The sequence below is a fragment of the Saccopteryx bilineata genome, chromosome 5, assembly GCF_036850765.1.
Source record: "Saccopteryx bilineata isolate mSacBil1 chromosome 5, mSacBil1_pri_phased_curated, whole genome shotgun sequence".
NCBI lineage: Eukaryota > Metazoa > Chordata > Mammalia > Chiroptera > Emballonuridae > Saccopteryx > Saccopteryx bilineata.
In genome coordinates, this window is record NC_089494.1 from 136,349,865 (window position 1) to 136,374,007 (window position 24,143).

General features: G+C 42.3%; 1 protein-coding gene and 1 pseudogene across 3 annotated transcripts in view; one reads left to right on the forward strand and one right to left on the reverse strand.

The window, feature by feature from the left end:
* MPP7 (MAGUK p55 scaffold protein 7) overlaps nucleotides 1-24,143 on the forward strand; it is a 283,309-nt gene that overhangs the window by 17,837 nt on the left and 241,329 nt on the right. The window lies entirely within an intron of this gene.
* Nucleotides 1,661-24,143, reverse strand: part of LOC136306550 (ceramide synthase 4 pseudogene) — a 30,664-nt pseudogene continuing 8,181 nt past the window's right edge.

The window sequence follows — 24,143 nt, forward strand, 5'->3', positions numbered from 1 at the left end:
AAGGGGAGAGGAGCGGTCCTTGCAGACTTCTAACTCCTCCCGGTTTTCGGCACCAAAATGTTAGGTATTTTTCTCCGCAGAGAAGGAAGGAAGGGGCGTAGCCACCAAGTGTAGAATAGTAAAGGCTTTATTCAGTACAGAGCATTTCTCGACAAGATTCACTGGCCTGGGAGATGGAGGTCAGGAAAATCGCACATGGAGAGACCGCGTGGGTAAATTTAAAGGGGTCCTCTAGGGAAGTCTCGCTAATATGACGTAGAGAAATCTCACTGGCTGACAGTCAGTCGCTTTTTTCCCAAGGACTCCTAGGAAGTTTCTTTTGGCGCACTTGGTTGTGGGTGTTTCTAGCCAAAGTTTGCGGCCTCGGTTCCCCACGTGACCATCCCTCATTATCCACCAACCTTACAGTGGTAACCTATTGTGATGCTTTTTATTTATTTAATACATGGTTTGACATGCTCTGCTCTTTTATTTCCTGTAAGTAGTAATCAGATCTTGATTGGATTGTTTCTCCTTTTTGGTAAAGCTGCTTCATAGGTGGTGAAGTGTACCTCTAGCTGGAGTCACTTGACAGAGAGAGAGAGAGAGACAGAGAGAGAAAGAGAGAGATAGAGAAACATTCAATTGTTATTTGTGTGTTCATTCATTGGTATTTTCCTGTGTATGCTCTGACCAGGAATTGAACCTGCAACCTTGGTATTTCAGGAGGACGCTCTAACTGTCTGCGCTAACTGGGCAGGGCTAAAGGTTTGATTATTTTTTAATGTATTTATTAATTTTAGAGAGAAAGGAAGGGAGAGAGAGAGAGACAGACAGAAACATCATTCTGTTCCTGTATGTGCCCTGACCAGAGGACAATCTTTGCGCAATGGAATGGTGCTGTAACCCAGTGGTCCCCAACCCCCGGGCCATGGACTGATACTGGTCCTTGGGCCATTTGGTACCAGTCTGCAGAGAAAGAATAAATAACTTACATTATTTCCGTTTTATTTATATTTAAGTCTGAATGATGTTTTATTTTTTAAAAATGACCAGATTCCGTCTGTTACATCCATCTAAGACTCACTCTTGATGCTTGTCTTGGTCACGTGATCCATTTATCCGCACACTAAAGGCTGGTCCGTGAAAATATTTTCTGACATTAAACTGGTCCGTGGCCCAAAAAAGGTTGGGGACCACTGCTCTAACCATCCGAGCCATCCAGCCAGGCCATAAATGTTTGATTTTTAAAAAATCAGTTTTCAACATTATGAGACTAGAGGACAAGTCTGTTGAGGATGAATAAATTAAATTGATATCTCCATGTGTTTTTTGTTGTTGTTGTTTCATTCAAGTTCTGTTGGACCCCTTTCACTGAGCTCTTCACTTTCCCCAGGCTGCAGTCTGATGGTGGCTCTGGTGGGCTGTAGTACCTGCTGCCGCCCACCCTCCAGCTCTGTGCAGTGGCCTGAGGGAAGGAGGGAGGGTGTGCAGAAGGAAGGAGCTGGAGACAGACCGTCTGCCCTCCTCCTCACCCTGGGGGAGCTGACGCATGGGCTGCCAGTCCAGCTGCCTCACTAATCCAGGGCACTGGGGCAGCCCCTCACTACCAGTCCTTTGCCAACTATGTGGTGACATTTGTGCATTGACCAGCCAGCTAGCTGCCCAGCTCTGAGGGCCATCAGTGGTGGCCACCCTGGGCCCCTGAGCAGCCCCAGTCTTCAGCCTCAGAGCTCTTGGGCCACCTCCCCTTGCTCAAACCTAGCTCTTCCACGTCACTGCAAATGTCCTTCTCCATCTGGCCTTTCTTCGTGAAGCTGTGGGCCATGCAGAGGATGAGGTAAGGCCAGCACACGTGCAGCAGCACCCGAAGCAAGTTGAAGAAGTACTGGGCAAAGAAGGGGTTCCAACTGGTGACGGATGGCCTCCTGGTGTGTGATCTAGAGGGTCTGCTGGGAAGAGCACCGGGCGAGGGGAGAAGGCCAAGGAGGGCACGATGAAGAGCTGCACACTCGCTGCTGGTGTGCACAGTGGGACGTTGTGCAGGCCTCCAGCAGGCAGGCTGGGAGTTGTGCAGCGCAGCCCCAGGGAGCCAGTGCGCAGCAGGTACGCGCAGGAGAAGGCACTGGTCACAAGGCGGTACACCATCTGTCCTTGAAATCCTTGTTTCTGATGTCCAACAGCAATGTGGCCTGCAGGGAGATGTGGAAACTCAGTTTGAGGCGGTACCAACAGTACAGAGGTGGCTGGTGGGGCTGGTTGGGTAACTGTCCCAGCACACTGCTGGCCTCCACTGGTGGTGGGCTGAGAGGCCACCAGAGAGGGAGCACAGATAGAAACCAGCCTCTCGCTGGCCTCACAGAACTTCTTGGTTATGTAGGGCTGGTCCTGCTCCCAGCGTCTCTAGAACCAGCATTGGGTCTGCTCCAGCGTGGGGCCATGCTGTATGGCCAGCACAGCCCTCTGAGGCTCCTCGGATCTCCATCATTCCATGGGGAAATGTTTTGCCAGTGTGAAGCCGGGTTTCACCGGGCTGCTGGCCTGATCCCGCATACCCAGCCACCAGCTCAGGAGCAGGGGAGCCAGTGTGTCCGGGGTGGGGGTGGGGGTGGTGCAGACCAGGCCATCTCAGTCCTCTGGTTCAGCCCATGAGTTTTTAGGCTGGAGCCAGAACCTGTCTGCTATAGCCAACTTGTTCAAAACTGGACCACCACCTGGGGGTGCTGGTAGCCAGGTGCACCAGGGGCGCTGGGGGTCACGCAGGCCAGTGAAAGCAACGTGCTGCCTAGCGAGGTCGCCAGATTCTGCATTTCATGGGTTTTACTAGTAAACCAAAAGGAAACTGTTAAAAGAAAAGTCCATTTATCATAATTCATAGAAAAAAAAGATCATGGTAGAAATTTGGGCTATTTAAGAAATTGAAATAAAAAAAAAGATTTTTCTTGAGTCTGGCATGATATGTTTATCATAAAGGTAATTATGCCTATAATTATCCATTTATGTAGCTTGTATTGTATTGAGGGCAGATTTGAGAATACATAGGGTGTCCTTGCCTTCAGGGTGCTTATAGTGTGTAATAAAATAGGTGACAAGTTGACCATTTTATATATTTGTTACTGGCATTTGGCAGGTTGAATGATAAAAGTTATAGTTATTACAGCATTTCCCCCTCTTTAAAATTGATAATGTTAAAAGAATTCATAATATTGAGAAATGGACGATAGAAAATAAAGCATTCTTGGGAAAAAAAGGAAGTAGTATGTGAAACTGATTGTGGGGAGGGCAAGTCAGCTGGAATTAGGGTGAGAGAAAAAGGGAGAGACTTTCACCCTGATTTTCAGGCCAGACCTGTTTATTTAAGTTGCTGCTCCTCCCTCCCTGAATTCCTTCTCATAATTTGAATGATTGCTGAATACATTGTACTTAGTACCAAGTCAAAAAAAGCTGTGTAAACATCTGTGCACATTTGTGAAAGCCCTCCTGGGGACTGGTGAACAGATGCTGATGCTCAGCAGTGGGGTTCTTTCTAACACAGCTGGCACTCTTTCTCTAGTGTGTATTAGAGCGGGATCTCCTCGGTCAAGTACTTTCTTCATCACTGCTGCACATACTCTTCAGCTGGTCACCAAAATCAACACAGTTTTTATTTCAGTGTCTTAACACTTAATAAAGTAACAAGTGGTTTTGACATGGCTTCTGTTGTTTTTGATGTTTCTAATCTCCAGATGAGTCTAGAACTGGGAAATTTTCTCCTATTTTTGCACATGGAACTTAAATTGCCTTATCAACAAACTATGAATAGTATAGCAAGACTGCTTATCAAAGTAGGCATTTTTCTGAGAATAATTTTGGGCTTAAAAAAAGCTTTGGAATGCTCTAACAGGTTGGGAGAGGCTGGAGTTTACAGATAATAGCTGCCATTCATTGATCCCTTACTATGTGCCAGGCAGTGTGCATAAATATTCATGTTTAATTTTTTTTTTTTGGTATTTTTCTGAAGTGAGAAGGGGGTGGAGGCAGACAGACAGACTCCACATGCGCCTGACCTGGATTCACCCAGCATGCCCACCAGGGGACGATTCTCGGCCCCTCTTGGGCGTTGCTCCACTGTAGCCAGAGCCATTGTAGCGCCTGAGGCAGAGGCCATGGAGCCATCCTCAGTGCCCGGGCCAACTTTGCTCCAGTGGAGCCTTGGCTTCGGGAGGGGAAGAGAGGGATAGAAAGGATAGGGGGAGGGGTGGAGAAGCAGTTGGGCGCTTCTCCTGTGTGCCCTGGTTGGGAATCAAACCCAGGACTTACACATGCTGGGTCGACGCTCTACCGCTGAGCCAACCGGCCAGGACTCATGTTTAATTCTTACAGCAGTCCTTTGAGTATATTGTTATTTTCATTTTACAAATGGAGAAAAAAACAAGTCATGAAGTAGCTAATTACTTTGCCCCAAGTCATGTGACCAGGATGTGGTAAAGCCGGTCTTCAGACCCAGGCTACCCATGTGCTTACGTCAGAGACCAATTTGGGAGACGATTAGATGACTTGAGTTGATATTGGGACTTTTTCTCTTTGTACCTCCTCAGTTTTTCTGTCATTGGCTCCCTGTTTTACTCTAGAGCAGGGGTCCCCAAACTTTTTACACAGGGGGCCAGTTCACTGTCCCTCAGACCATTGGAGGGCCGGATCATAAAAAAACAACTATGAACAAATCCCTATGCACACTGCATATATTTTAAAGTAAAAAAACAAAACGGGAACAAATACAATATTTAAAATAAAGAACAAGTAAATTTAAATCAACAAACTGACCAGTATTTCTTTCTTTTTTTTTTAATTTTATTTATTCATTTTAGAGAGGAGAGAGAGAGGGAGAGAAGAGAGAGAGAGAGAGAGAGAGAGAGAGAGAGAGAGAGAGAGACGGGGGGGAGAAGCTGGAAGCATCTACTCCCATATGTGCCTTGACCAGGCAAGCCCAGGGTTTCGAACCGGTGACCTCAGCATTTCCAGGTCGACGCTTTATCCACTGCGCCACCACAGGTCAGGCATGACCAGTATTTCAATGGGAACTATGCTCCTCTCACTGACCACCAATGAAAGAAGTGCCCCTTCCGGAAGTGCGGCGGCAGGGGCTGGATAAATGGCCTCAGGGGGCCACACGTGGCCCGCGGGCCGTAGTTTGGGGACCCTTGCTCTAGAGAAACACAAGTCCAACGTACTTTGGCCAGTGCCTCCCAAGTTTTCCACTGAAGTGCCCCTGAGGACAGGAGCTTGCCCAGGAGAAATCTGAGAGCACATCAAAAGTAGCTCACTGCAAGCATAAAACTCTTCCCAAGTTTTATGTTGAATAGATTAAAAATCACTTTCCTTTGTAGAAAATTGACACTCCAGAAAGATGTCATTTTTATGTCCACCCATGAACCTCCACAGCATGCCTCAGTTTGAGACACAAGTCTATAGGATTTTGTAGTGATGTCATGACCAAATGTGGAGCTTAGATAATTTGCTGTGTTGGTAGAGTGGCGATCAGATGGCGAGGAGGTTACTGACGTAGTTTAGGTGGACAAGGCATTAGGGGTGGACAACTGAGGACTAGGGGTGGCGGGGCAGGGGAAATTTAATAAAGATTTGGGCCAAATGAGGGAATAGATTTGGTAACTGAATATGGGGAGCTCTGTCCTCCTGTTTCTCAGATAGTTTACTGTCTTCTTGGTTTCTGCCATTGGTTTTTCTTCTTGCTCCAGTCCCGTAGCCGTGGGAGTGTCTTCAGTCCTTGATCCACTTACTCAGGGTCTCCTCCTCTGGAGTGGGCTTTGCCCCATTGTGTTGATGGTTTCGGCCATCCTTTCTGTAACCGAATGATTCCTAAACTGGCTGTGAGTGGTTCCACTCTGCGCCAGTTCATTTCATCTGAGCCCTTTTGCTGAAGCAGGTGTGTGGTTGCTCAGTGGGCTCTCCTGGATGTTTGAATGTTTTCGAGTTGGCAGGTTTGATTCCAGCTGCTCTTCACTCTAAATCCAGTGCTAACATTGGTAGGTGGTAGACAGATTGGTAGGAAGAGAACATTTCCACACCCACTGTGGATTAGACTCGGATCCCTCTCTCATTAGCCATGGATACAGACTCACTGGGAGGTGGGGGCACATGGGCTGGAACGGCATAAAGTGCATTCCTTTGTTTGGCTCCTTGGTTCCCCATGAGGCGTGCAGCTTCCTTTGATAATGTCAGGATTACACATGGTTCCAGTAGAACAGGAACTCTCTGTGTATTTCTTTTTAAGGGAATGTTCATAAACAGCCTGTGCTCCTGGTTTTTCCACTGAATGTAGCTTCCTCAAGGCCCACAGCCTGACTGTGAGAAGAAGGGGTGACGTCCTGGACAGTCTGTTTCCCCAGTTCTCTTTTTTTGTTTAGTCCATGTTTATGCCTCATTTACTGAATCATACATGCCAGTGATTATGAATGTGGAATGTAAAAGTAAGCACACTTTTCTTTTTAAATCAAGTGATAAGCAGGGAGGCAGAGAGACAGACTCCTGCATGTGCCCGGCCAGGATCCACCTGGCAACTCCCATCTGGGACTGCTGCTCTGTTGCTTGGCAACTGAGCTATTTTAGCGTCTGAGACAAGGCTATGGAGCCATTCTCAGTGCCCAGGGTCCACTTGCTCATTTGAGCCATGGCTGCAGGAGGGGATGAGAGAGAGAGAGAGAGAGAGAGAGAGAGAGAGAGAGAGAGAGAAGAGGAGGGGAAGGGGTGGAGAAGTATATGGTCATTTTTTCTGTGTGCCCTGACTAGAAATTGAACCCAGGACTTCCACATGCCAGGACGATGCTCTACCGCTGAGCCAACTGGCCAAGGCCTAAGCAGTACTTTTTATTAACCACTTTATTGACCTGTGGTGGCGCAGTGGATAAAGTGTCAACCTGGAAATGCTGAGGTCGCTGGTTTGAAACCCTGGGCTTACCTGGTCAAGGCACATATGGGAGTTGATGCTTCCAGCTCCTCCTCCCCTTCTCTCTCTCTGTCTCTTCTCTCTCTCTCTCTCTCTGTCTCTCCCTCTCCTCTCTAAAATGAATAAAAAAATGTTCCAATATTAACCACTTTATTGAGGTACGATTGATATGTGGAAGGCTGTACTTGTGTAATGTAGACAACTTAATGAGTTTGGAGATAAGCACAGGCGTACCTCACTTTGTAGTGTCTCACTTTTCTGTGCTACAGGGCTGTTGCATGTTTTATGAACTGACAGCAAGACCCTCCACTACCAAAAACAAAACAAACAAAAAACCCACCTGCTTTATTGGGGTGGTCAGGAACCAAACCCACAATATCTGCAAGGTATGCTTGAATAGACTGAAGAAACCACGATCTATGCCGTACACCTACCAAAAGGTTCTTTTCGCCCTCTTTATTGTTGAGATTATTTTGTGGAAAGAATATTCAACATGAGTTCTATCTTCTTAGCACAATTTTAAGTACACAGCACAGTATAGTTGACTGCAGGCACCGTGCTGTGCTGTACTGTAGATCTCAAGGACTGATTCATCTTGTATCACCGAAACTTTGTAGCTTTGTCTAGTATGCCCCATTTCTTTCTCCAGTGCCTGGCCACCATTCTCCTCTCTGCTTCTGTGGGTTTGACTATTTTAGATTCATTGTATAAGTGTTATCATGTAATATATATGTGGTTTATTTCACTTAGTATAATGTCCTCTGGTTTTTTTTGTGTTGTTACAAATGGATTTCCTTCATTTTAAGGCTGAATAGTCTAAACATTTTTGGATTCAAATTCCAGCTGTGCTCATTGATGGTCCTATGAACTTAAGTCTTTTGAATTTCATCTCTGTGCCTCAATTTTCTTGTCTGAAACAGGCTGATTGTACCTATCTCAGATGATGGTGATGAGAATTAAATCAGGTAATTAATACTAGAACGTACTAATACAGTGTCGGGCACAAATGGTAGTTGATATTTATTACTAATTAACAATGTTGTTAAATACTCTGAAGAGCTGATTTTTTCCATCTCGGCTATCTGGTCAGTAACCAGATGCTGTCATTTCTTTTCAGTGTCTCTTGGTGTTCTTCCTTTCTGTATTGCTGCTTCTACACCTGAGGCAGATGTTCGTGCTCCCCATCTAAGATGCAGTCAGCGTTTAGCTGACTGGCCTTTGCGATTCCCCTTCATTCAGTACAAAAGTGATCTTCCTTTCTAGAAATGGTCATTGATTCTTTGTCTTTACAACACTGAGACTAAATGACTCTTACCTGGCTTACAAAGCTTATCCTGACTAGTCCCAAAGATGGTTACTTTCTATTATTTTTTACTCTCTATTCATAGGAATGTGTTCTAAAACATGTATTTTCCTTGTCTTGCCTGAATCGTCACCCTGGTTTGCTCCTGCAGGCACATGCCTGTTTGTCTCTTGTGGGACAGTGTGGCCCTACCACGGGGAGGTTGCAGTGTGACTTCCATCTGGTCTGTGCTTTGCCGGGTCTGAGTTGATTAGGGCCTTCCTTGCTGGTCACACCCTCAGTGTGACTGCACCCTAGCCTGCCTGGAGAGATGTGGATTTGAAGAAGGTTCATCAGCCCCGGTGAAAGGTGTGCACTATGCATCCCGATATTACTTCTTTATATCTTATGCCTAAAACAGTCAAGTGGACAGTTTTGTTTATTTTTGTCCTCTTAGTTTAAAGGGTCTTAGTTGCTAAACTGAATCTCTCATTGGTTAACAAAAAATCCACAGTGCATAAGCCTGCATTTCCCTCATTTTCGTTACCCTGGGTGCGGCCCTAGTCAGGCCTTGTTGTGGGGGGCACAGTGGGGAGTCACTGACCTTCCTAAGCTTTTGGTCTGTTCATATGAACCCCAGTCACCCAGTCACATGTTCTCCTTACAGTTGCCCCCTCCGCCCCCGCCCCCAGTATCACTTCCTGAGGTTTAAGTACTCATAAACTGCAGTCTGAAAATATTAAATGGACATGTCCAGAAATGAACAATTCATGAGTTTTCGATTGTACATCATTCAGAGTAGCGGGATGAAGTTGCACGTTTTCCTGTTCTGTTCTGTCTAGGCCTTGAATCACCCCTCTCCAGTGTCTCCGCTGTGTGCATCCCTGCCCATAGGTATGTGTGTGTGCAGGAAAAACAGAATCTGTAAGGTTTGGTGGTATCTAGTGTCAGGCATCCTCTGGGCATCTTGGAGTGTATCCCTGGCAGATGAGGGGACGACTGTAGTAATTCTCTAAGGGATCATTTAGCCCAGGGGTCCCCAAACTTTTTACACAGGGGGCCAGTTCACTGTCCCTCAGACTGTTGGAGGGCCGGACTATTAAAATAAACTATGAACAAATCCCTATGCACACTGCACATATTTTAAAGTAAAAAAACAAAACGGGAACAAATACAATATTTAAAATAAAGAACAAGTAAATTTAAATTAACAAACTGACCAGTATTTCAATGGGAACTATGGGTCTGCTTTCAGCTAATGAGATGGTCAATGTCCAATTCCATATTTGTCACTGCTAGCTGTAACAAGTGATATGACACACTTCTGGAGCCACGAGGCGTCCGTCCCGTGTCACTGGAAGTAGTGCTGTACGTGAGCGACGCTGTGCTTTGCGGCGCCGCCACATACAGTGCTCCTCTCACTGACCACCAATGAAAGAGGTGCCCCTTCCAGAAGTGCAGCGGGGCCGGATAAATGGCCTCAGGGGGCCGCATGTGGCCCGCGGGCCGTAGTTTGGGGACCCCTGATTTAGCCAGTGTAGACTTGCATTTTTTTGGATTTGATGGTGGGGACATTTTAGGACTAGGAAATTGAGAGGAGGAAGAATTAATACAAGTGTCTTTAAGGGAATTTTGCCCTTATTCTTATGTCCTTGATGCCCATATGGTTATAAATCAAGTGGTTTTCAACTGCCAATCTGAAAATATATAGATCCTCCAGAAATTTCATGCTGGTCCGTGAAAGAGTTCACCACTCTGATGTTGTATGAAGATTATAGACCTAGTGATCTTAGTCAAAATCACCTATGCTCAGGGTGATTTCTGCATTAGTGGTTCTCGAAATACTCTTATTTTCACAGGTCCCCAAGTGCAAAAAGGTTGAAAACAACTGGTGTAAATGTGTGGATTTCTTAAAGAACATGCTATGCCTTTCTATAGTGAGCAAACAACTATCCCTAAAGACTTAATTAAGAGGTTTACTTCCTCTCAATTAGCCAGTATTCAGCGATTGTCTCTGCTGGGGGCTGGCTTTTGAGGACAGAGTTGTAAAGGCAGTGGGAATAATGATTGGGAGTGGGAGAGAAGACATTGGCTTTAATCAGAATTGTCTTCAGTCGCTTCTTCCTTCTGGAACCTTCCTCTTAGCTTCCTTAGGTGATAACTGAGGCTAGTGACCTCTCCTAGTGGAGAATTTTCCCATATACAGTTAAGGCCCACTCTATAGATGAATTTCTGGATTCAAGCCAGAGTTTATATCTCCTAATTAGGCCACTCTGTTTCAAGAAATATGTTAGAAGTTCAAATAGAAATTGGCTGTTTAGTGAAAACGTTAGATTCGCCCTGTTCACCCTGGAGTTATTCAGGTAAGTGATGTCAGATACGTTCTGTGTGGTATTTTCATTAGGTGAGAGATTTGGATCCCTACCCCCCCCCTCGAAAAATTTGGGTGACATTTCAGAAATACTGAATAGTAAAGAAAACAAACACCTAATGACCTTCACCCCAAATTAATATGTTATTCACATTTTGGCATATTTGTTTCAGACTTTTTTTTAGTTAGTGAAATAAACCACTGTAGATAAAGTTGAAATATATTTTGTTTCCCTTCCCAATTCTATTTCCCTTTCTTCCCTTCATGCCATAGCTAGTATGAATTTGTGTGTGTTTCCTTCAAGCTTTTTATTTACAGTGGTCCCTCATCTATCACTCTGGTTAGGTTCCAGAACCCTCCGTGATAGGTGAAAATCCAGGAAGTAGCGACCTTACATATATATTGTAAGACTTTATAAACCATCTCCACACTCTTATAAACCTTTCCCACACTGTTATTAACCTTTCCTACACTTTTTTTGCTTATTATATCACAAAAATAATTAAAATAATAAATATATAAATATGCCTATATACCACAAAATCCTGCGATATATCGAAAAATCTGCGATACAGAATTAGATACATACAATTTAAAAATCTGTGATATAGTGAGACTGCGAAAAGTGAACTGTGATACGGTGAGGGACGACTGTACTTATTTACTGACCTGGGACCAGGTCATTAGGCTGTGCACTGCGTCACCATCAGTCAGTCTTAACTGTGCTTTTGTATATGTTGTGTCCAAAAATTTAAGAACATATACAGTGTTAAATGATTATTAACATAAATGATATACTTCATGTTTCATTCTGTTGCTTCTTAAAAATTGTTTTGGCAGTATCTAGCTATGTATTGATAGATACAGACTAGATGACATTACCAATCATCATATTTTGTATTATCTGCAGATGTCTTCTTTATGTGCCTGGTTTCTAATGTAAATTCACCATTGGCTTCCTGACCTTTAATAAAAATTCCTATTTGTTTACATACCTTAAATTGATTAGAATTTTAAAAATTGATACTGTTAAGTTGAAAGCCTAATTTTGGCTAAATTTCTATATGTATTTTAGCAGGCAGTCTCAATATTTTGTGTTCCAAGAAAGGCTACAAAACAGCTGTAGTGGGTGAAATGGTTTGCAAGGGATGTGAATAGGTGGCAGAGAGTTTCTGAACTGAGAGGCAGAAGTTCTGTTGCTACTTTGGAAATGTGTTATTGTGTGGGGAAGTGTTATGTTATTACAAGGTTTTTTTTTTTCAACAGTTGTTAGTTTTCTATATTAAAGCAATGTCCCGTTTGGTTTAGAAATATATATAAGTGTATAATCAGTGCTCAGTATTAATCCAGCCTGTTCTAATCAGGCTTTGGTCTCGTGGCTCTCACTGTCTGTTGGACATTTTCATTTGGAGGTCTCATCTTGACCTCAGAGATCTACAGTGGGAAAACAGGTCCACTTTTTAATTAACCCAATTTCTGTTTATGGTACCACTGGTCTTTTCATATCTAAGATTAGGAACTGTGAGTTCTGTTTGAATCCCAACAGTCTCTTTAACTCTTCACATGTATACCTGCTTTCCTCCCGTAGCATTCTCTGCTGCACTGATCCCTTGTACTCGAATCTCATTGCTGCCATTTTAATCAAAGTACACTTAGCCCCTCACCCAGGCTTTACTGTACTTGCTGCTTTGGTGGATATGCAGCCTTCAATTTACCTGGTATCCTGTTACCAGGTTTTAAAACATTACTTGTATTACAGTTCTTTTGAAGAGGGCTTCTTCCTTGAGGTCTTCTAAGGGGTCTGAAGTTGCTATGTTCAGGCCCCAGTTCTATCACTTGCCAACTGTCTGTAAGACCTTGAGTAAGTTGTAAATATTTCTAAGACTCAGTGTTCTCACATGTAAACTACAGGCAGTAATAAAAGTATGTTTTTAGGTTTTAGGGTTGTAATAGGCTTTATTTATTTATTTATTTATTTATTTATTTATTTATTTATTTATTTGACAGAGACAGAATCAGAGAGAGGGACAGATAGGGACAGACAGGAAGGGAGAGAGAGAGATGCGAAGCATCAGTTCTTTCTTGTGGCACCTTAGTTGTTCATTGATTGCTTTCTCATATGTCCTTTGACCAGGGGGCAATTGTGGGGCGGGGCAGGGTGGTGGCTACAGCAGAGCAAGTGACTCCTTGCTCAAGCCAGCACTTGAGCTTCAAGCCAGCGACAGATCTAAATATATCGGGTTTGGTTCCAGAATACCACCATGAAGTGAATCCTAATCTTGCTGAGAGAGTACTGTGGGTGGCACAGACAAGTGTTAGGGCTGTTGTTCCTAATCATATCATGCCTTAATCCCTTTACTCAGATCTCATTGTTCTTTATATTATGCCACTCTATAAATAATTCAGCATTAACCTTTTAAAAATATAAACCTGTTGTATAATCAGATCAGCCTCTTTGGCTTTTTGTTTTACTCCTCTCCCCGCAAAGCAAACCTGTGCATGCATGTAGACATGCCCTGTGAGTACACACCTCCTCTCAGGCAGGTACTTCTCTCGGTTTTCATATACAGTGTCTTCCTTTTTTATTTTCTACCCATCCTTTAAAAAACTCCAGCACAAAAGCTGCTTTTCCTGTTTTGTTTTTTGGCAACAGTAGCTCACAGTAATAGCTTAATTGGTTTGTCTCTATATAATGCCATCTTGTTTGTTAGCAGCTATTTCCTATCGCAGTTGCAAGTCCCTTCTGGGCTGGGCCTCTGTTTTGAACTGCTCTGGTTGGTAGCCCAGCCAATGCTGAGTACTCAGTAATGACTCCGTAAAGCTTGCTACTTGGTGATGTTCATGCTGGTCTAAAAGTCATGTGATAGTCTTTTTGGTCAGGAATACTTAATACACACATATATGGCTTTGATTGTACAGGGATGGGAATCAAAATCCTTGAGTTCTGAAAAATGCAATGCTTTCAGTGTTCTGGTGGATAGGGACTTCTTGTCATGTGTTTACACTTTGCACTCTAGATGTCATTTGTCTCAAAGTAGACTGAAAACTTAACCCCATTGCTTTCATCGTTTCTAAATGTTTATTCCTAAGCATTAGGATAGATGTGGGTGAGTGAACTGGAATGTGAGGGTGGGTAGAATTTTTGTAGTTCATTTCAGAGCTCATTGAGCTTATAGGAGGGGCTCTGCTGAGTAATTGCTTATAGATGTTTCCAAATACCTTGTAACTGTACCAGTAAAGAGGTCACCTAAGAAGTTTGGCAAAATACATTGACCTGAATGCTTTTAATCTTTCTCAGGCCATGTGCCTTTTCTAGATAGAATTCTTTTGTAGTTGTACCAGAGACACAGAAAAGACTTCTTGATTAATTTAGGGCATGTTGATTTGCCAGTCTCTTGGAGACTATTCCAGATTCCTTTTGAACTGTTAATATCAGATACTTTTGTGTATGGTATAAAATGACATGTTGGGTTGTTCCATTTGGTTGATACTAAAATCATTATTTTTCATAAGATATAGTAATAGATGAGTAAGATTTATTAAGTATGTTAAATTAAAATAATAATTAAAGTAAAATGAAGTAAATATATCAAATTACAAAAATGAAACTACTCCAGCATCTCCAGGCATCAGCACCCATTTATCATTTCCCTCTTCTCTTTCTTTATAGAAAATATTTATATGTTTTTATTTTATTTTATTTTATTTTTTTTGTATTTTTCTGAAGCCGGAAACGGGGAGAGACAGACAGGCTCCTGCATGCGCCCGACCGGGATCCACCCGGCACGCCCACCAGGGGCGAGGCTCTGCCCCTCCGGGGCATCGCTCTGCCGTGACCAGAGCCACTCTAGCGCCTGGGGCAAAGGCCAAGGAGCCATCCCCAGCACCCGGGCCATCTTTGCTCCAATGGAGCGTTGGCTGCGGGAGGGGAAGAGAGAGACAGAGAGGAAGGAGGGGGGTGGGGGTGGAGAAGCAAATGGGCGCTTCTCCTATGTGCCCTGGCCGGGAATCGAACCCGGGTCCCCCGCACGCCAGGCCGACGCTCTACCGCTGAGCCAACCGGCCAGGGCGAAAATATTTATATGTTTTAAAAGTAAGAGGCATGTAAAATTAAAATGCAAGCAGATCTTTATGAAAATTTCATTAATGAAAAGAAGAAATCTAGTTGATTGAGTCATTTACCTATATCTGATGTTTATTCATCAGCAGGTGTTATGGAAATGAAATTATTTTCTAGAAGTTATGTCTGTTCAGCCTTTAAATGGTTGTAAATAATTTTTATAAATATATCACCTCTTTTCCTTATTTGAGTATCTAGCCATAGCTTACACTTCTGTTCATTATTTTATAGACATATATGTATATAAATATATATATCTAATATATTACAGATATAAATGAAACTTGAAAAAGTAAAGTGCATAAAGAAAAATACTCATGTAAGTATATAGTTTGATGAATTTTCAGAAATTGACACACCTGGTAAATAGCACCTCTTAGAGTTATTTTACAGATACTTTTCCTTGGCGTGTGTAAGAAGCATTGATGTAAATCATGAATCTAAGATGCATATTAGGTTGGCTGAAGATGGATGTCTGGTTATTCCTACCTCAGGTGTTGCAGGAAAATGACACCCAAATGGAGGATAATAGACGCTCAGACAACTTAATAGAGGAAGAGGAATATACTGTATTAGTAGCTGGTGGAGCATGTGGGGCTAGTAGCACCAAAGCACGAGCTCCCCGAAGTTAGGTTTCTTACGTCTTACATGCCTTTCACAGGGTCCATGCAAGGGGCCTGTGATTCCTGTGTCTGAGGTCCTATGTGCACCTCATGACTCAAGGTGGGATGGGGGAGTTTTGGCAGGGCAGCAAGGGGGAAGGGGTTTCTGGATCCCTGGTCCTATCTATTTATAGATCCTGTTTATCTTGTGAGTACTGTAAAAATCTCCAGGGGATCAGTTAGAGATCTATAGGATGTGGATACTCTTTAACTGTCTGGGCCAGTCATTCCTGCAGGCCCCTTCTCCTGCATTCTTCTGGTTTCTCCCCCTCACAGGTTTATTTCTTACTTAGATGCTCAAGGTCCAGCTGTATGGACCAGATGTTAGAGTCTTCATCAGCATTAGTCTGCCTACTTTTTGGAGGAGAATCTTGACTGCATCTCTTTTAGCTTCTCCTGAACTGAGGTGAGCTGGCTTTTTATTCAAGCTGTATTGTTGTTATACTCTTTAGCTTTCTAGAAGAATCTTAGCCCTGCCCTTAGACTTCCAGTTAAAGTAGATGGATTTGTATTTGTCTAGCAGCTTTGAATAGGTGCTCTCCAGATGTGTTCCAGAAAGGACAAACAGGTGTTCCCTGCATTAGTATTTGTCAGTCTTGTTTGAAAGAAGCAATATTTAGGAAGGAGTGCTTCAATGATATGTAGATCATACATTATACTAGATATTTTAAAATACACTCCTGGATCAGGTTAAATTAGCAAAAGTACAGTATCCTTATGTCATATTTTATCAACTCACCAACAGACCTTTTTTCAAAATTGATTGATTAGAGAGAGAGAGGGAAGCATTTCTTTGTTCCCACTTAGTTGTGCACTCATTAGTTGCTTCCTGTATATACCCTGACCAGGGATCAAACCCACAATCTTGATGTTTCTAGAGGACGCTTTAACCCAGGGGTCTCAAACTCGCGGCCCGCGGGCTGCATGCTGCCCACTGAACAATTTTGTGCGGCCCGCAGACTAATCCACGAAGTTCAAAATATTTTGGATAAAATTAAGTAAGCCTAGGGGCCTACTTGTATTTTTCATTTCTCTAGCATCCTAGCTAGATATTAGCTTAGTTAACAGCAGTTGTGATGCGAACTACAGTTTCTGGTCGTTTTGTGACACTGAGTAAACTGCATGTACGATTGTGCTTGTTGTACTGATTTTTTTTTGTTTTCAACTGCAGTGAGAAAAGTGTTGCGTAACAGTTGCCTTTTGTAGACCTAGTGCGGCCCGCCAACGGCTGTGATCTTGCTCTGCGGCCCACATGCTGAGTTGAGTTTGAGACCCCTGCTTTAAATAAATGATGATGGATTAACTTCTTTGCTTAATGGTCATAGTTCTGTGGTATCACTATGAAAGATGTGGGACACATTGCTACCCAGGTTGGGCTCAAGTAAGTTAGACTCTTGGGAATTTCATTTAAAATCGACCATACTATATTGAGTATCTACTGTGGTCAGGCTCTGTCTGGGCATCGAGGACATGGCGTTGAACAACCCTGTGTACTATTACCTGCTCCCATGGCGCTTACTTGTGAGGGAGGGGCAGCTCCTAATTTGTTCTTTTTCATTCCTATTGCTAGAGCAATAGTGTTAGAACAGCAGGGAAGTTTTCTTTCCTTCTGTCAGAGCACCTCGATCAGTCAGGTGAACAAGGTATTATAAAAATGAAGTATTTATGTAATCACAGATTGCAGGAATCCAGCAGTACAGAGGAAATTGTCTTGACCTGTAGACAGTATATGCTGTAAGCTCAACAGGAGCTTTAGACTATGGACACTGAACCTCTCAGAATATCATTTTCTTTATCTATCTATGAATTAGGACTACTAATAGCTGGGGAATATCCCAGGAGGTTGCTAATGTCAAGTGCCTAGCCTTGCATATAAGAGATGTTCAGTAAATGGTTGCTGCTGTTATTGCTGCTTTCTTCTTCTTATGTATGTAGTTGAGGAAATAAAGATCAGAATGTGCTTAGATTTTCTTAGTCTTTTCCCTGTTACAGTAGCATGATTCTTAGCCTTTTTTTTTTCTTATGGCACAAATTAAGTTCATAGGGATAATAACATGCTTCCAGCAATATATCTGACACTAGCTGAAATTCCACCTCTCAGGGAAGTAGACTGAGGGTAGATAAATCGAGAGTGACATCATTGTTGGGAGATTTATGCCCAGGAGTTAAAATCTTTGGCTAAGCTCCTTAATCCATCTCTGCCTAAATATTCCTTCTATAAAGTAGTGATGAAAATATATTAACTCTGTTTGATGGTCATTATGGGCATTGATTGAGTTTTTATTGATAAGGTACTTAGAATAGTTTTTTGATAGGAATACTATTATTGACATTTCTATTTGTTATTTGTTGAGGAACTGTTGATTCTGTTTCATAAATGAATAAATCACAAGCTTCAATAGTTTTTTATAACAAATATTAGTATCTTTTTTTTTTTTTTGTATCAAGTGAGAGGCAGGTAGGTGGAGAGACAGACTCTCACATGCACCCCGACCAGGATCCACCTGGCAACCCCTGTCTGGGGCTGATGTTCTGCCCATTTGGGATTGCTATTCTGTTGCTCAGCAACTGAGCTATTTTAGCTCCTGAGGTGAGGCCATGGAGCCATCTTCAGCACCTGGACCAACTTGCTCATTTGAGCCATGGGTACGGGAGGGGGAGGGAGGGGGAGGGAGGGAGGGAGGGAGGGAGAGAGAGAGAGAGAGAGAGAGAGAGAGAGAGAGAGAGATGGAGAAGCAGATGGGCACTTATCCTGTATGCCCTGACTGGGAATCGAACCCAGACTTTCACATGTTGGGCCAGTGCTCTACCACTGAGCCAACTGGCCATGGCCTAATATCTTTTTAACATCTTTTTTTTTTTTCAATTACAGTTGACATACAATATTATATTAGATTCAGCTGCACAAAATAGTGATTAGACATTTATATAACTTACGTAGTGATCACCTTGATAAATCTAGTACCATACATAGTTATTACAATATTATTGACTATATTCCCTATGCTGTACTTGACATCCCTGTGACTATTCTGTAACTGCCAGTTTGTACTTCTTAATCCCTTCCCCTTTTCTACCTGTCCTCCAACTCTCTTTCATCTGGGAGCCATCAAAATGTTCTTGGTGGCCCTTGCTGGTTGGCTGAGTGGATAGAGCATCTGCCTGGCCTGCGAACATCCCGGGTTTGGTTCCTGGTCAGGGCACACAAGAGAAGCAACCATTGGCTTCTCTTCTCCATCTTCTCCCCCTTTTCTTTTTCTTCCCCACTCTCAGCCAGAGGTTCAGTTTGTCCAAGCATTGGCCCCAGGTGCTGAGGATGGCTCAGGTGTTTTGAGCATTGGCCCCAGATTGGGGTTTCCAGGTAGATCCCTTTTATGGTGCATGCGGGAGTCTCTCTCTCTATCTCCCCTCCTCTCATTTAAAAATTAGTGTCCTTGATATCTGTGCTGTTTTGTTCATTTTTTTTTTTTGTTTCTCAGTTTCCACATATAAGTGAAGTCATATGATGTCTGTCTTTCACAGACTGACTTATTTCACTTTGCGTAATATTTTCCAGGTCCATCTGTGTTCTGGTAGTTGGCAAAATTTTATTATTTTTTATGGCTGAGAGTTACTTCATTTTGTGCCACTTCTTTATCCATTCCTCTATTGATGGACACTTAGGTTATTTCCACATCTTGGCTATTGTAAGTAATGCTGTTATGAACATATGGATGCATATGTCTTTTCGAATTAGTATTTTGGGTTTCTTCAGATAAATACCCAAAAATTGAATTGCTGGGTCATTCGTTGTCTCTTGTTAAAGCCTTTGTTTTAAAGTCTATTTTGTCTGGTATAAGTATTGCTACCCCAGTTTTTTAAATTTAAACTGCGTTTTCTTTAAATTTATTGATTTTAGAGAGGAAGAGAGAGAGAAAGAGAGAGAGAGAGAGAGAGAGAGAGATATTGGTTTGTTGTTTCACTTATTTCTGCATTCACTGGTTGATTTTGTATGTGCCCTGACCGGGATGAAACTGCAACATTTGAGGAGATCAGGTGCGTTCAGTGTGGTGTGGCCATAGGCTGACCTAGGACCTTTGACTATTGGGTCAGTGTTCTAACCAACTGAGATATCTGGTTAGGCCCAGCTTTTCTTTTTCTTCCTCTTTTCTCATCTTGTCTCATCTTTTCTCCCTCCCTCCCTTCATCCCTTTCTCTTTTTTTTATTCATGTTTCCATTTTCAGTCTCTGTGTCTTTCGATCTGAGTGAGTCTCATGTAGGCAGCATATGTAAAGGTCTTGTTTCCTTATCCATTCAGTCACCCTATATGTCTTTTGGTTGAAGTATTTAATCCATTTACATTTAAAGTATTAATTGATAAATATGTAGTTATTACCATGTGCTTATTTATTTTTCTGATTTGTTTTCTTTTAGAATCCCTTTAATGTTTATTGTAATACTGGTTTGGTGGTGATGAATTCCTTTAGCTTTTTCTTGCCTGGGAAGATCTTTATCTGACTTTCGATTCCAAATGACAGCTTTGCTGGGTAGCGTAGTTTTTATGGAGGTCCTTGCTTTTTTGTCACTTTGAATATTTCATGTTTAATCTCTATAGCCTGCAGATTTTCAGTTGAGAAATCAGCAGACAGTCTTATGGGAGCTCCCTTGTAGAAAACTAACTGCTTTTCTATTGTTGCTTTAAATTTCTCTCTTTGTCTTTAACTTTTGACATTTTCATTATCATGTGTCTTGGTGTGGGCCTCTTTGGGTTCATCTTGTATGAGTCTCTCTGTGCTTCCTGGACTTGTATGTCTATTTTATTTTCCAGATTAGGGAAGTTTTCTGTTATTTTTTCACATGAGTTTTCAATTCCTTGCTCTTTTCTCCTTCTGGCACCCCCATGATGTGAATGTCGGTATGCTTGAAGTTGTCCCAGAGGCTCTTTATACTTTCCTCATTTTTCTTGGATTCTTTTTTCTTTTTGCTGTTCTAATTGGGTATTTTCTGCTTCCTTATTTTCAAAATCTCTGATTTGATCCTGTGTTTCATCTACTCCACTGTTGTTTTTCTCTGAAATACTTTTCATTTTAATTACTGTATTCTTCATTTCTGACTGATTATTTTTTATGTTTTATGGTTTTTTTTTTCCTTTTTCTATCTCTTTGTTGAAGTTCTCACTGAGATCATTGAACATCCTTATAACCAGTATTTCAAACTTGGTATCTGGTAGATTTCTTGTCTTCATTTAGTTTAGTTATTTTTCTGGAGTTTTTTTTTTTCCATTTGGGACATGTTTCTTTGTCTTTCTATTCAATATTTTGGCCGCTTCCCTGAATTTGTTTCTCTGTGTTAGGTAGAGCTGCTACATCTCATGGTCTTGATAGAGTGACCTTATATAGTAAGTGTCCTGTGGGCCCCAGTGGTACATTCTTCCTGGTCACCTGAGCCAGGTGCCCCAGGTGTGTTTCTTGTGTGGGTTGTGTGCCCTCATGTTGTAGCTGAATCTTGATTGCTGTTGTCATGTCACTGAGAGGGATTGACTCTTCAGGTTGATTGGTTGTGATAACTGGCAGTGACGTGGGGGAGCTAGTGTGCAAGGGTAGACCCTGTGGAGTAGGATTAGCTTTGGCAGGACACAGCTAAGGACACTTCTGAGGAATCTTCCCTATGGATGTGTTGTTGTGGAGGTGGTTGGGTGGTCCTCTGGTGAGGTCTGAAGCTGGCCACTGGATGTATTGGTTGTTGGGGCATCTTAGGAGGGGCTCTAATGCTGGCCAAGTTCAGCTGCTGCTTGTGCCCTGACCACGGCAACCTGGTACTGGGTAAAAAGTGATCTGCAGATGGTTGCTGCTTGTGCTGGGCTTGGGGTTAGTTAGCAAGAGATATGGGGCACTTTGAGCTCAGATCCTTGTTTGGGATTTGTGAACGTTTGAGAGATGTTAGGAAAATCTGCAGCATGAGCCAAGACAGACCATTTGTGTGGAAAAGGCATTGGAGGTGGCTTGGGTGGGCCACATGCTAGTTGGGGCAATAGCTCAGGGAATCGGTAGGGGGTTGATAGTGTTAGCTGGGTTGATGGAGGCTCAGATGTGTTGCCCACCTGTGCTTTGCTGGTTGGGTTGGGGGAGATCCCAACAAAGGAACAGTGTTTCTTCCAGCACTTCTGCCTGAGAGAAAGCTGTTTCTCTAGTTAATTTTTTTGGGAGGCTGAATGTTTTAAAATCATAACTATATGGGGTGATAATTAAAGGTGATGAAAATGTTTAAGGAAGTCCTGATGGTTATAGGAAAAGAAAGTCCTTACTCTTGAGCAAAAGCTAGATGTAATTAAGGTAGGTTTGCTTGTTACTGTTATTAATAAGAAAGAGGAATTTGTGAATCTGAAATATTAGCCAACTTTTTCCAGTCTTTAAAATTTTTTTTTATCCATTGATTTGCAAGAGAGAGAAAGAGGAAGAGGGAGAGAGAGAGAGAGAGAGAAGGGAGAGAAAGAGAGAAAGAAGCATCAGTTCATTGTTCTACTAAGTTGTCCCATCTAGTTGTGCACTGATTGGTTGCTTCTCGTGTGCCCTGACTGGATTGAACCCATGACCTCCGCATGCTGGGACAACACTCTATCCACTGAGCCACCCGTCTAGGGCCTCCAACCCTTTTTATAATATGCTTTTTAGAACTTTAAAATTAAAGTGAGGACTTTCAAATGGCTTACAGGGTGTCATAGGATCTAAATCTAGCCTATATATTTTTCTCCTTATTTTATCAGAATTCCTTTCTGGCTCATTGTTTCTTAGCCATACCTTCCTTTGAGTGTTTTGGTTCTTTTGCCTCAGAGCCTAACCTTATGCCAGACCCTCCGCTGGATGCATTCATCTCTCCCCTGCCTGCCCCCTCTCCCTTCATCCCTTCCCATGATTCAGGTCTTCAGGTCTGTTCCACGTGTCTTCTTGGAGAGACTTCTCCTTTTACTCAGTGTGGGAGCTGTTTTCTCTCCCATACTCCTCTTCTTTCCAATAGTACCATTTGCTTCTCCTTCAGTGTGCTGTCCTGGTGAGTAGTGTATTTATTCATTATTTATTTCTTTAACTACTTGTATGTTTTATTTATTTTTTGTACTCGCTAGACTGTAAGGTATACGAAAGCAGGGGCCATGTCTGTTGTACTCACTGCAGCATACACAGCACCGAAAGGCAGTGGCCAGCTTTAAGTAGATATTCTAATATTTGTTGATTCACTGAATGGACCCAGCTAATGCAGAGGTCAGCAAAGTTTTGGTATAAAGGGCCTGATAATAAATATATTAAACTTTGCCATCTGTGTGGTCTCCCTGTTGCAGCTACTTAGCTCTGCCTTTTCAACACATAGTGGCCGTAGACAACATGGACATGAATGATGGGCTGTGTATCAGTAAGACTTCATTTATGGATATAGGTGGCGGCCAGTTTGCTGGCCTCTGAACTAATGTGCAAAGCAGAAAAGAAAGCATATTGCAAATTGTGTGTCTGCTTAGGTTGCCTTCTGTGTAAAGCTTGACTAAAGTTTTAAACTAAGTTTTTAGACAGGAGGCAACATAAACTGATAGAACACTTGAGCCACATGTTGACCAGAATTAATTGAAATAAGGATTAGTTATTGAGCACTTAATACACATCAGACACACTGGAAAGTAGGACTCAATGATAGGCAAAGGCCTGGCATACCCACTAGTGAGACAGGTAAGCAAACGATTGTAATGGAGTCATCAGTGCTGTTGGAGGTATGCATATGGGGACTCAGGGACATCAAAGGGACAGCATCATATAGTAGAAAGATCAAGGTTTCAGTAAAGTGATTATGAAATGAAATAAAGAAGGAAACCAACATTTATTGCAGGCCTTCTATGTGCTAAGAACTGTCCACGTAATACCTTTTTTACTTCTTCAAAGCAAAACTGTGCTGAAGGTATTAGAGGGCTATTATGAGGACCTGCTGCTCAGGGAATCATGGGAGGACACAGAGCTTGGCATTACAGTTTGGGTTTGGTGAAGGGATCATTTTTGGAGCTAGACTGAAGTTCAGATCCTGCTCTATTTCTTTCTGGACGTGGACAAGTTGTTGGCCCTTTAAGAAAGCTATTGTGGTTATCAAAATAGTTTTGCAAATCACTTAGTGTGTAAGTTTTATGCTCGTAAATTTTCAAGCGATGAAGTAGTTGTGTTGATATGTTAAAAATACAGTGGTGTCCCTGTATTTTTACAGGGGGAGCTCAGTTGGTTAAGAGTGTTGTCTCAAAACAGGAAGGTTGATGGTTTGATTCCCTGGTCGGGGCACATACGGGAGCAGCTCCATGTTCCTGTCTGTCTCTCCCTGCCTCTCTCTCTCTCAAAAAGAAATGAAAACATAGATCTGGATAATTCTAAAGCTCACTCTTTCCTTCCTTATAATACTCATCACATTTTATAAAAAGCATAATTTTTGTTAAAATTTATTAATTAACTTGATAAAGTTTTTTAAAGCTTTGCTATATACAGGGTGGGGCAAAAGTAGGTTTACATTTGTTCATATGGAAAATAATACAATTAATAATAACACAGGAATGAACTATGTTCTGCATCTTTACAACTGCAAGCCTACTCTGCCCCACCCTGTATTATGTGATTATTGAACAATGGTATAGACACATTATCACATTGAGACACTGATGAGGATTTTATACTGAGAAAACTGTCCATGAAAAAAAAGATTTAAAATTGCATTTATCTATTTATTGTGAGCTAAGCTCAGAATTCTCCTTTAAATCCCCTGTAATTGACCCCATGTGTTTTCTTGT